The sequence below is a fragment of the Delphinus delphis genome, chromosome 3, assembly GCF_949987515.2.
Source record: "Delphinus delphis chromosome 3, mDelDel1.2, whole genome shotgun sequence".
NCBI classification, from domain to species: Eukaryota; Metazoa; Chordata; class Mammalia; order Artiodactyla; family Delphinidae; genus Delphinus; species Delphinus delphis.
The window spans coordinates 149,219,033-149,234,293 of record NC_082685.1 but is presented as its reverse complement, the minus strand read 5'-3'; positions in this window follow the sequence as shown (position 1 = coordinate 149,234,293).

The following is a 15,261-nucleotide window of genomic DNA, read 5'->3' as shown; positions in this document are numbered from 1 at the left end:
AAAGAAGTTTGATGAAGATCAAATTATATAATATATATGAACAAATCAAATTATAAAAATTGTCGATATGCAATAAAAATTAAATTAGTATAAGTTGTCAGATAGATAAATAGATGATAGATAAGATAGGTAGATATAGATATAGACATATAAAGTTTCCTCAATTAAATGTTACCTTCAATAGGTCAAGTGATATTACCAAAGTAAACAAAATAAACAAAATAAAAATCAATCAATACAAACATCAAATAGATTTTTAAAAGATAACTAATATTTCAGCAAATAAATGATACTTGCTGTATGTTTTACATAAATTGGTAATTTCAGTAAAATGAATAACAAGCCAGTTTATTTTTGTCAAATTGTTTTTGATATATGTATATATATATTTCAATTAGAGTACATACCTAGATGTATGTACTCATTTTTAATTGAGTTTGCTTTTGTGTACTATTTCTTTTATCATTGGTCACCAGCTTCCACTCCACTGTTTCCAAAACCCTTTTCACTTTCCTAGTCACATGATGAGAAAGATGTAAAATATAGCTTGGACAATAGGAATCCAAATGGTGCCATGGGCTAAGGATCATCCTCCTTTTTCTCTCTGGAGCACATGGAAAGAGGAGGATAAGATGAAATAGTAGTACTGAGTGTAAATGTGAGAAAACCAAATAAGCAAGAGGCTCTATATTTAGCAAACTTTCACAAGTGTTCAGAGCTTAGGGAAAATACAAACATGCTTAGCTCTTGAGTTTTGGTGTCCATGACATGCAGGCATGAATTTTTATTTCTAAAATTAAAAAGTTTTATTCTTAAGCAAGTTTATGCTGTTTAATAGAGAGACTCAGATGCAGGATAGGCACTGGCAAGAAATCTTTTTCAAAATCAATGTTCTATCCTTTATTAAAAATATAGTCCTTGTGACAGAAATAGATTTCAAAAATGTACATATTTATAATATTAATAGGAATATTTGAACAATTTAAATTATAATGCTTCAATTTAATATATATTACTTATACGTCTAAGAAATTATCTGAAAGTATTTTATATAAACAAACACAAGAACGAGTCAGAGAATTATGATTTATTAGGAAAATTGCCTTTCATTAGATGAACAAATTGCATACCTAATGTATAGGCAAATAATGAGATATCATTTAAGACATTAAAAGATATAGGTATTAATTTCTTAATATTTAATCATTTATTCACTAATTCAAAAAATAGTACTTAATATCTACTATTTTGTTATATTCCATATTTAAAGTTGTTGTTTTTGTTTTTGTTTCTTTTTTTGGCGGTACGCGGGCCTCACACCGTTGTGGCCTCTCCCATTGCGGAGCACAGGCTCTGGACGCACAGGCTCAGCAGCCATGGCTCACGGGCCTAGCCGCTCCGCGGCATGTGGGATCTTCCCAGACCGGGGCACGAACCCGTGTCCCCTGCATCGGCAGGCGGACTCTTAACCACTGCGCCACCAGGGAAGCCCTGTTTTTTGTTTTTTTTAATTTTTAAAGTCTTTATTGAATTTGTTACAATATTGCTTCTGTTATATGTTTTGGTTTTTTGGCTGCAAGACAGGTGGAATCCTAGCTCCCCGACCAGGGATTGAACCCACAATCCCTACGTTAGAAGGCAAAGTCTTAACCACTGGACCGCTGGGGAAGTACCCATACTTAAAGTTTTAAAATTCATTACAGATGATAAATCATGCACAGAAAAAATTATAAAACAAACTAGGACGTTATGAATTTTAAAGAAAATGGAGTGTACTTATGATTAACCAATAAAAGAAAATGTTAGTCTCAAAGAGCTTAAGTTCATTAATTCAGTTATTCCCAAGTACATACTGATTGCCAAATATACTTCACATAGTTTGTAAGGAGATGATAATAAAAGAGTGAATAGCGTAGATACAATTATTTTATTAATGATGGTTCTGGTTCATTTGAAAACTACACATATACATACATGTATGTGTGTATTTGCAAATGTGTGCATATGTGTGTATGATTACAAATGATGGAATTACTATGATGGAAAAAAATACCAAACTCTGCTCAAAAAGAGATTACATGGGTAATTTAGTCTTTATGATCAGTTGAAGCCTGTTGCATGTCAGGGCTTGTAAAGGGAAACAAACAAACAAAACGCAGGGTGTGTAGAGGAAGGGAAGAAACCAACCAAAGCTTCAGTTTTGGAAAGGGTACACTAGAGAGGCTTGTGAGACATCAAAGAAATGTCTAAAAGACAATAAGAAAGATGAAGTAGGTATAAAGCTCTGGAATGAAGTAGCTATTCTTTTTCCATAGTGATACTCTTTCAAACCAGGGTTAAAGGATAAGATTACCTGTTTTTAAAATTATTTCATAAACACAGAGTGCTTAGTAAGTGTCAAGCACTTGAAATATAATTGCAGTACTGCATGGTGCTACCTAGAGAAAGAATGGGAATAGCTTGAGTCCCAAGCGGCATCAAAATCAGATGTCTATTTCAAGGAGGAGAAGGTGGTAAAGAACACTGAGAAAAAAAAGAAATATCTTAGTACAATTGGGAAGGGAGAGAGGAGAGAGAGACAAGAACTGAATAAAGGAGAAAAGAGAAAGGGGATGTGGTTTTACAATATACAGGGAAAAAATAATGTTACTGAAGGAAAGAAATAAATGCTGGCAATAAGACTAGTAAAGTATGGTCAAGTGAAAAGTATAAAGTTTCCCTCGGCTTTAGTATAATGGAATGGTGACTGCAAGAAGATTTTTTGGCTGAGTGGTAGTAGAGATGCAGATGCCAGGCTGGAATAGGTTAAAGGTAGACCAGGATGTAACAAAATAGTGGCTTTATATGAAGGCAACTATAGAGGAGCTTGAATGTGAAGATGGTGGAGCACAGGGCAATAACTCTAGGCAGATGTGTGCCCAAAGAACACAACTCCTTTGATATTCTAAACAATAGCTCTAATCAAAACAACATGCTGCTTTTGCAATCAGTGTCTACAAATTTCAGAATTTATTTATCAAAATATATTGTATGTTAAACATTGTATTTGATTTTGAGTCTTAATTGTGTATTATTTCATTGGAAAATAGAATTATGGAAGAAAATGTCTTAAGGCAATTAAATTCCCTATCTATATAACATGAATAATACTTAAATCTTATAATTTTTCATTCAATATGCTCCTTCAATTTGTAGAGTAATATGTGAAAACACAGAAATAGTTTTATGGTCATTTTAGTTTTCAAAGGAGATAGCAATGGTTATTACAGAAATGGAAATAAATACAAGTTATTAATTAATTATATTAGAGAAAAGCAAAGTGACTCTTTTCCTTGAGAATATTCTCAATGCATTGTACAAATATGACTTTTCTATTAAAATCTAGTTCACTTTTTGCTTCTGACTTCAAACATATAATTATATTGTTTTAACCACTGAATAACCCTGTGACAATAATTCTATTATAGTGCATATTAATCATAATCCATTTTTGCACATACAACTTGTCTCTAAGTAGTGGTAATTGTTATTTGTTTTGAGTATTTTTCTGAATCTTCACATGAACTCTCATTTAAAATCATTCTCAATTAGGTAAATGCGCATAGTTTTCTGAACAAAGGATTTTGTCAGTCTTTCTAAGATAGTGATAGTTAATCATGGTGCAAAGTCATGCTATCATATTGGTATATCAGTGGCTTTGAAAAGTCTATGTTGTCTAACTCTGATATCAAAATTGTGTTTTCTGTTTGTAGGAATTTGGTCTTGTCTTTTGGCATGCTTATTTTTTGTGTGTTTATTAATTTATTTGTTATTCATTTGAATGCTGGTCATTGTTTATACAACAATGTCAACTTCTCCGCAACAATTTTTTTTCTCCAAGTGAGGCTCACAATTCCTTCTGTTAGGCAGTTAGTTTAAGGCCAGATCGTCTCAATTCAGACAGAGACTGAGAATATTCAAGGCTAGGATTAAGTTTTTGTGAAGAATGGCCTATTGTTATTTTCTAGAACATAGCACTTCGTGGATCATATTGAAACCTTAAGATTTTACGTTTCCTCCTTGGCAGTCTATGAACTCCATTTTTTGTGTTCCCAAATCCCAGAGACCACAATAGCCAAACTCTGTTTGGCTTCTTAGTTTCTTAGCTTCTGTTTATTAGCCTTTCCCCATGAGCCACTTATAAACTGCAAAACACCTCAAGACAGGAAGCATTGTTACATGAGTTTTAGCTAACCTCACTGAATTTTCCTTCTTTCTGGGATTTTGGCCCCTTAAGCCCTGGATTACTTGATAGCTTTAATATGCCTTCAAACATGTTTTTGTTGTTGTTAATTGAGCCCCACTTTTCTAGTTATTTTTAATTATTTCCTCCGAATCTATTGGTCTATGATAAATGAATCTGCCATTTGCAAGAAGTAAATTGTATTTATCTTTTCCTCATTCAGTCGCACCACCTCAAATATGAAGCCATGTATTTCAATAAAACCCCAAATCTCTTTTTAAATATATTTTACATCAACAAAAATAAGCACACCCAGAAAACGAAGAAGTACAGACACATAAAGAGCTGTACACAGTTTGACTTATTCTTTTCTTTGCTTTCCCGTAATTTCAGCTGATCTTCAAAACACAGCAAAATAGACTAACCTGTCCAGATTTCACATCGTTATACATAAGAACTGATTAGAAAACAAAACACCTGTCTATTTTTCCACTCATGATAATAATGATTTATAAAGAAGATTGAATCTTCTTAAAAGAATTCATGAGTTACATTGCATATTTTTTCACACTAAGTCTTCAAAATATGATATGTGTATTATACTTAACAAAACATCTCAATTCAGACTAACCACATTTCACCTTCTCTTTAGCTACGTGTGGCTAACAGCCATCATATTCGAAAGCACAGTTCTAATTCAATTTTAATATTATCTTTATAACTAACAAGTGAGTACGGTAATCAATAAATTAAGTATATTCCTTTAATATAACCTAGATAATATTTGTAAAATACTTGATAAGGAAAAACATAAATCAAAAGAAAGAACATTCTAATTAATGTCAAGATGTATAAAACTTTTGCATTTTATTCTCTTCCATATTATGTATCTTTATTAAAATTAGGATATATTGGTAGTTCTCACCAAGTACTCTTTATTTATAAATCTAGATGTATTGCAGTTTAGATTTTCTGTTAATATTGTTTATTTTATTAAATGAAGCAGGCTGTAAAGAGAAAATTAAGATGCAGTCACATATTAGCAGCTTACATCAAGTCTCTCATAGATTTTTTTTGCTAAGAAGTTTCTAGACCACATAGTACTAGAAAATACTGTACAATTTTAGGGATCATGGACCGTATTATATTCATTTCTTTATCTCAAGGACACTTATAAGATTGACTGGAGTAGAGTAGACTTAGATTGTTTACAACAAAAGATATTTGTTTTCTCAAGTTATCATTAATATTTTCCAGAAAATATTTTATTTTTTCTGAGAGGCTGGTGGTGGGCAATTTCTGATTTGATGTCTGCTTTTGAGAGATTCCACAGCACACACATGGATGGTAATAATCTTTTATTACAGAATAGTCTCCAAAATCATCAGGGAAAGCAATAAAATTCTAATTTAATTCCAAAACTATCATTTGTTTTGGTACATTTGAATCATATAATCTATGCTTCATTTTATGCAGTGCCAGCAACAGCTTCCACTAAACTACATAACAGTGTTTACTAAGGCATTCAGCTTTTCTGAGAAGTGGGATTTGAGGAAGAGCAGGAAAGACATTGGGGAAGAGGTTTGAAAAATATTAAAACACATATTTCTTTGATATATGTTGTCATGAATTTATATACAATGGTCATACCACCAGGTTTATTATCTTTGAAACATAAATTAATCATTTATAAAATCAGGAACATATTACAGAACATACAAGTGATTGTAACACCTTCCAATGTCTGAATACAAAGCTAAAACTGTTCTTGCTCATGGATTTCTAGTTTCATTAAATCATAGAAAATGAGTTTTATGACCAATCCTCCAGATGGGCAAATATTCACATGCCACACAACATTTCACAGATTTATATGAAAAGCAATCTGTAACCATATGCATATTGGAAATGAGAAAATGAATCCTCACATATATATGGGTTTCCATAGGTGCACAGCTGTACAAATTTGAAGTTTTCCTTCCAGCGAGTTGACCTGTTGCCCTTTTACTGTAGGGTGACTAATAGTGATTAACCTTTACAAGAAATTAAACATAAAATTACCTTTACAAAAAATTAGAATTAGACATAAACAGTGTTCTGGTTTTTTTGTGTTTTTGTTTGGTTTTTCTTTTGTACTGGTGACATATGAGAACAACCTGTACAGTTACAGTTCTACCCAAAATGAGAAATGAATTTTGCATCATCCACAGTTCTTATACCCAGAAATACAAGGGTGTTACAGAGTCACATATTTAGTTTAGTTTAGTGTCACAGAATTTATTTGCTTATTCTTTTGTATAGCAACAAAAGTGTCATTAATATAAAAATAATACCTATCAAAATATTTTGGTCAAGATTAAAATGTTTTAATCACTTGCATAATCAGAGATAATTTACTATCTATGCATTTTCCAAAAATCTGTTTCTTAATCTTTTAATGATAGCATAAATATAATAGCATTAAGTATAAAACATATAATAGCATAAATACCACCTAGGTTTTCCCCTCCTCCCTCCCTTTCTCCCTCTTCAGCATCCTCTCTCTCTCTCCTACTATCAGAATTTAATGATTTCTTAATTTCGTCCTACACATGGTTAATTGCTAGAATGAAAAGATGTACAAGAGAGCATATTACATTGTTATTTTCTTCTTTTATAAAGAAATAAAATTATGATAGGATGCATTTAATCTATATAAACAATTCCAAGGTCTTTACTCTTAAGTTTTATAAAGACAGAGAGTTTGTTCTTTGACTTAGCGCTAAAAGGACTTGGAATTTTGCCTGGCACATAATACACTTTCAAAAACTAAAATAAAACAAAGCCTACTGAGTCCATGTGGATATTGTTATAGATCTTTAGGCAATCAATTACCATTAAAGTGTAAATTGTATTATTTGCTTATAGACTTGCCTTTCATATTTTCCTCATAAAAATTATGTTCAACTAAATGCTAAGTTCTACATGTGAAATTACTTCACATGATGTAAAAGTAATAATTATTTTTGAGTATATTTTGCAATGGATAAATTGTCTATCATATCTTTTAATATAGTTTACATTTTAAATTCTTGAGATCATTCTAAGCTACTTTTAGATTTTCTTAAATGTATTCTATAATCACACAAATAATACTTTATCCTCTACAGGCTTCTCTAGACAAATTAAGTCATTAATGTATTTTTCTTGCTTGATAGTCCCTTCAACAAATTCCTAAGCAGAATGAAATCCCACCAGTGGCCTCTTTGACCCATAAACCTAATGTTTTGAAGTTTGGTAGTTGTAACAATATGTTACATTCTCAAAAATGGGGTTTTTTGGAATGAGTCTTGAACTTGTGTAATAAGTTGCTAATTATGAAATTAAGAAAATTAATTTTGGCAAAAAAATGGCAGAATATAAATCATCACAATGATCAGAAATGTTCTAACTGCAGCATTTGTAACTCTGCTAGTTTACTATCAGTGTAAATCTTTACATGTAATTGCCTTTCATTGATCTATTGCCTTAACACAGAATAGTGTGACAAATATTTAATGTTATTTCATACATTTCCAGCATGCATTGATTATTTATTAAAAATAAAATAATTAATTAGAAATACTACTGATTTAAGAGCTGTAGTTCAGTCCTTCGTGTTCCCCCAAATCAGTTTTATTCCTGAGCTCTGACTCCACTTCGTCTTGCTTCCTCTCCAGAAGTAACTATGGGTCAAACACTTACCTGTTGTCTTTCCATATTCTATGTTTCTATTTCTTGCCTGAAATGACCGGACTGGCTAACCATGCCCAGAAACTTTTCCTGGAATGCATAAGTCGACCTAACAATACCACACATTAGGAAACCAATAACCCTAGTTTTGTGTTATGACTTTACTGGAAAAAATCATTTAATTTGGCTATGCCTCAGTTTCCACAGCTGTAAAATGGTGATATATTTTTGGGTTGTTTGAAAAATTACAGTGTTCTTATATAAAAGCTGGCACAAAATTTAATTGGAAAACTATTTTTTCAGTCCTTTTTTGTGATATTCCTTTCATCTCTTCCTTCAACCCTTCTCAGAAATCTTCCATTCTTTGGCAGGCAGGACCAGAATTTCTGTAATCATATGGGTGATTTAACTCTAAACAGATGATTGTGATAATTGAGGAAAATGTTTACACGCTTTCCAAATCTAGCCTCAACAGAGAGAAAGCAGAGTATCTTCTATATTTCATAAACTGTTAAATGTTTTAAGGCAAATTATAATCCCACATCAACAGCCAACCTCTACTAATTCAATCTATCTGGAATAAATTTTTATTTAAACACATAAAAATATATCATTTATGTATCATATTAACAGTTTCTGCAGTTCAATTTAAAAGTGCACAATGCTATGAACAAGTTAATAATTTCTTGCCAAATAGAGCTTTAAAAATGGGTAAATGGCATATATTAATAAGCCACTTACATATAATTTGGTGTTTCTAAATGCAACTTTTCCTCTTAAGTAAGTTAAGCATTCTTCTTGTAATTCTGGTTTAAAATGTTAATTTACTAATTTTTTTCATATCGGAAAGCAAAACCAGATTTTATATTTTATTCAAATCACATTTATTTTAAATAAGACTCTTCTAGATGAATATTTTTTTCTGTAGTAACCCTAAACTTTGCTTATTTAAGTGTTTCAAAATACAAAAATAAAATTAATATCCAATATGTTCCTTAGCCATCTCAGTATGAACGTGAATTGTGCCAGGTATTATTATCATATCCAAGAACTTTTCATTGCTTCTCTTGATCCAACTAAATCTATAATCTTCTGAGTCCAAGATTTATAATGCCTCACCTCCCTCACCCCCACAGGAAGCATAATCTCATGCATGCCCTTCTTCATTGAGAATAGGAAATATAAAATATTTACTTTTTTATAATTTACTGAAGCCATATTACTCTTACAATACACAGATAATTAAGGCAGACAAATTTATCATGCACATTTGTATATAAAGAAACTAATACATTTAGTCACATGGACAGCTGCCCTAGAAGACACATCTGTCCAAAAGTTTACTTGTGCTACCCTGAAAAACTTGAAATTTGAATACATGATTTGACATGGCTATGCTATTCATTTATCCATTTTCTATCATCTGCATACATCATATGCCCAAATGCTATTTTTACCTTATTGAGAGAGGGAAGAAAGAGTACTTGTTAAATATCCCAATATTGAAATAAATACATACCTTATGTATTCCCACATATGTTCTTAAGTGTTAGGAGGTACATCACACCCATTTTTGTATTCCATTGCCCCCAACATGTATATTTTCTATAGAAGCATTCAACATGTTTTGTTTTTGTTTTACAGGATATTGAATCTCATGAACTACACCTATTCTACCTTGGTTGGTTGGTTTGTTGATGCCGGCCAAGTCAGTCCTATTTGCCATCCATGCCAACAGGATTGTTCAAGGAATACTTATAAATCTTAAGCCAGACCAATAAGAAAACTTTTTGAGGTATGTTTCTCCAATGTTTATTCTTGTTTTTGTTTTTGTTTTCTACAAATGCAGATAAGAAAGAGCTCATTTTTTTCCTTTCCCTTTATGACACTCTTAAAAATAGAAGCACATATCTGTTTGCAACCATAGCTCTCACTATGTAGAGAGAACTGGTCTTAGAGAATGAAGTGAAAACAAAAAGAAAAGGGAAAGGAAAATGGAGAGAGATCAGAGAGGAGAGATGCTGCTCGACTCTATAATTATAGTCATTTCTTAGGCTATATACATTTCTGATCTTTCTATTGACTTTTAACAAAAGTTACTGAATTCAACTTTTTTCTGCCTAAGCTAGCTGGAATTCACTTGCAAACAAATAAGTGCTAGTAATCTAATGCTTTAATATTGTGATAAAACTAGGGTTACATACTTCGAGAATTTTAAGGTGCCCCCAAATTAGCATCTTTCACCATGCAAATTCTGAATCAAATGAAGGAAAAGGCAGAAGCAGATGGAGAAATAACAATATGGTTGATATGGCTGACATTGGATAATATGCCTTAGGTGTTTGACGATAGGGCTTTGATACCACACTCCAGAACTGGATAGACTTACCCTCTTGGTAAGAGGCTGGGCTGGACCTTAATGTCCTTCTAGACAGAGCCTATCTTTGTAAGTTACATCACGGAGTAACAAAGAATGTGTGCTCCAGAGGATAGCGTAACTCCAGATAGATGTGAGGGGGGGAATGCACTCCCCACTTTCTCTCCTAAATACTCTCATAAGGCAGGTAATTCCTTCTGCCTAGAGGAGGAAGCAGTGAGGGAGTAGATAGACCTGAAGTGTTACACTGATGGGTACCCCTCCTCGTGAAAGGAGACATCAGGATTTGTAATAAGACATCCTGCCTAATTCATAAAGACAAGTACATGGTATTTTTAATTAAAAATTGGATGTGGTGCTTTTAGAAGAATCATTTTAGGAAAAAAATCTAAAATGACAGGAAATTTGTTTAAAAATAGTTTGCTGTTATGTAAAATGTGACATTTTCTCTGTTATAAAATTCTACTACTTTTGTAGCCAGTATGTTTGGTGTAATTTAATTAATTTCTTAAGCATGCTTTTGCACCCTAATTTTATGAAAATCATTTGAAACATGAACTTTAAGATGGGAATGAACAAATTTTAATAGAAAAATCAATATTAGTTCTTTTAATCTAATCAATCTGTTGTCAAAAAATGCTATTTTCTGGGATGTTAGGACTCTAGTTTAACCTTCGATTTCAGGTAATACTTACTCATATAGTTTCTCGGATGCTGCAAAGAAATCATATTTCTGCATTACATTCCCTACTTTTTCTCTTTGCACACATATATCTAGCACAGTAGAATCAATATAAAAGGGGATAGGAAATATGTTACTGCTATGAGTTGGGTTTTCTAAGAGACTGCTAAAATAGGACTGCTATTGCAGGAATTCAAAATGATGGTCACTTTTTCATTGGCAAATGCAAATAGTAGAAAAGTCTTACCACTTGTGCTTTTGTATTTATCCCACTGCTTTTTCTATCCCTGTATTAATAATTCAACATGAATGCATGCATTGCAATGTTTGAAATTTTTTGCAGTCTGCAAGTACAAAACTGAGACAAGATGAAATAATTCTCATAAATTTCTCCTACATCTAACAATGTTCTTAGGCAACATTCTTCAGACATGTGAGTTCATAGATTCTGAAAATTTTGTCTAAAATTTTAGAAACAAGAAATTAAAAATTGTATTCTGCCATCTTTGGTGATCACACAGCAGCAAACAATGGAAAACAGCCATGACTGAAATCTCAAGTTGGTAAGTCAAATTTATTTATGCAAAAGTCACTTGTGGATTATTGGTGAAGAGTGGGAGCAAATAAATAGATATTTTAACTATGACATGGATGCTATAGTTCTAAGCAGGTAATTTTTAGTTAGGTGATTAATCTAAACAAAGTGACTAAGTTATTCCACATGATTTAAATTCATCTTTACATTGGTCTTGAATGTTGTAATAATAAAAATTACCTTCCCAATGAAGAACCTCTATCTAAATTATAATATGAATAAAAGTTGCCAATCGCACATCTTCAATTGAATTTTCAAAATGTTATGGTCTTTATTTTTATATTCTATATGTCTCTAGTGTGTTTGTTGATAATAGTATATTTAAGTTATCATTATTTTTGGACATGTGGCAAGAAAGAATGTGCAACAAATTTATCATAAATCTTAACTCTTCCACAGAATAAAGGATTATTTTTTGGGCTAAATTAAGCTCTCAAGTTAATTAACAACTTCTCATAAATATAACAATGATTTAAATGTGATTTTAATAGAATGATGCCATACCAGGTATATTAAAATTATCATTAGTCCAATAATATAAATAAATAAAAATAGTGTATGGAAGTATTTTTATAAATAAAAATAGTGTATGGAAGTGGCTTAAATGATCTGGAGACTAACCATAGCTCAGGAACTAGGCAAAGTTAAGACAGGCATCATTTCTGTATATGTCTGCTAAGTAGTTCTGGCGATCACATTTACTGAAAATTTCAGTGTTGTTTCTTCTGGGGGACTTTCCAAACACTTCTTAATTCCTTTCAAAGGAAACTTTTATGAATCAAACAAAGAAACACAAATTTAAAACATTGAACCATTTTTTGGTCGTTGTTATGTTAACCTCTACAAAGTATTGCCATCTGGTTCTTACTGTCTCATTTAAAAACTCTTCCCTTATAAAGCTCCTGACATCTTTTGTCATTTAAAAAAACCAAAGTTAATGTGTATACAGTCTGTTATGACAAGTATGGCTAGGAGCAAGAACAGTTATTTAATATAAGAAGAGAATAAGGGCTTCCCTGGTGGCTCAGTGGTTGAGAGTCCGCCTGCCGTTGCAGGGGACGCAGGTTCGTGCCCCGGTCCGGGAAGGTCCCACATGCCGCGGAGCGGCTGGGCCCGTGAGCCATGGCCGCTGAGCCTGCGCGTCCGGAGCCCGTGCTCTGCAACGGGAGAGGCCACAACAGTGAGAGGCCTGCGTACGGCAAAAAAAAAAATTAAAAAATAAAAAAATTTAAAAAAAAGAAGAGAATAATAAGCAACAAAAATAATATATATATACACATACTATATACACACACACACACACACATATATATATATACATATATACATATGCATATTTTTCCTCTGTCACTGAGGGTTCTATACTTTCATTTAGAAGCAATCATTTTAGGTTTTAGCTAGTGCCCTTACTGAAAGTCAGATTAGGTACTATCCTGATTTGCTCTTCATTATAATATAGATTTATTATTTAGCAGGTTAAAGAAATGATTTCTTTCAAAGAAAAGATATTTCTTCACCAAACTTTAAAATATTAGTTTTCATTTTGCCTCAGAATAAGATATTTTATTCATTGGCAAAATTCCCAGTCCAGTAATATAAAAGGAATAAATTATGTACATTTAGATGGCATTTTAGTGCACTCTTAATTAAGAGATGGTAACCATCATCTAAGGGGACACATTTTATTTAGTGAGTAAAAGAACAGATCCATTAACCCCCATAAATTCCAATATTTAGCATTAGGGATGAATTTTAAATTACTGTTAATTTTTTTCATTGTGTTAAAAAAAAAACCTTAGGATATTGATAAAGAATGAATGAAATCTCCTTGGTATATACATATAACAAATATTTTGAATATTTAAATATGAAATGTGAACATAATCATTACTTAGAATGTTTTGTTATTAAAGAAACAGTGGATTTCTAACATTTTGAAGCAGTTTAACACACTGTTATGTAGTGTTAAACAGAGCTAACTATTGATCAGGCAAGTATTTCTTTAAGGACATCTGCATCTTTGTAAATGTGGACTAGTAGTTTGATTGGGTATTCTCTAATGATAAAGAAACCCCCTAAAATCAGCTGAATGTATTAAAAATTACTCGATAGATTTTTTGAAATTGATATGTTTTTGAACAGAGAGAAAACAAAGAAGCAAGAAGGTACATTTCTGAATAGTGAAGGAAGGAAACAGTAAGATATTTTATACATGTTACATATCAAGATAGAAATAGAAATAGGGTAGAAATTGATATTTTGCTAAAATAGTAATGCGTTAAAATATTTATGTACTAAACACATACAGACAAACACTTAAACATAATAGCAAGCATTTCTGGAAATTTTAAAAGAAATAACTCTTTACAAGTAATATTTTCAAATTGAAAAGCAGGTGAATATTCAAGCCAGCATATGAAATATTTATTGATTTATAAAATTCTGGTACAAGTGATTTGCTTGTATTTGTGATAGAATTCATTAGCCTTTAAATATGTTTCCAAAGATGTGATGAATATTTATTTAAGAAACTGGTGATTTTAGGAAAAATGGTATGGTGTATTTACCAAACACTGGCCTATGATTTATAAGCAGGGATGGAGCCTTATTAATGACTTAGTAGCAGTACTATATCACTGTCAGGGCAAAAGGTAAGAAAAGGCCAATAAAAATCAATTGTATTTGATTTTTTTCCTCATTAATAAAAGGTATATTGACTTACAGAGACATAGTACACTTAAAAATTTAACCTGCAATACCTATATTCCCAAAACAATTTAAACAATTCAAACTGTATATGTGGCTAGTTAGAATATTGAGAGAGAAGGGGATTGGTTCAAATTAAGCTACTTTTCTGTTTTCACTGCATGATTTATCTTCCAGAAATCATATTGACTTTTTTTTTTTTTGTGGTACCCGGGCCTCTCACTGTTGTGGCCTCTACCGTTGCAGAGCACAGGCTCCAGATGCACAGGCTCAGTGGCCATGGCTCACGGGCCTAGCCGCTCTGCGGCATATGGGATCTTCCCGGACCGGGGCAGGAGCCCGTATCCTCTGTATTGGCAGGCGGACTCTCAACCACTGCGCCACCAGGGAAGCCCCATATTAACTTTAAAACAGTATTTCAATATTATAATATAGACCAGATTGTCCCAATTTCTTTGAAAAGAATATTCTCTTAATAATAAAGTTATTTTCTAAAAATAGAGTAGTTTTTTTCACAACGTATTAGTTTTTTAAAATTCTGGGAAATGCATATTCCTGCTTTATAGGATTACTGAATCAAATCTGCGTGCTGATTTTCAGGATCTTTCAGGGAAAAATTTTTTTTAATTAAAGTTAGTCTGAATTTATAATACTGTCAACATTCCTTGAGATGTTTACTATGATGTACCAATATCCAATTTTATAATGACTTTAAATTATTTTTAACAATTTAATTGGCACAAATTAAATTTCTCATTAAGTATATTATAATTCATCCATATTTTTATACCTTTGTTAAAAATAAAAAGATATTTGTAAGTCATAACTACTAATTAGGCATCTGGTTTCAGTCATCCTAAATATCATTGGCTAGAATGTTATTTCCACTTTTTAAATCATAATGATTAGTTATAATTTTATAGATAATATTTAAATAGTTAACTCTATATTTTAGTAATATTTATAAC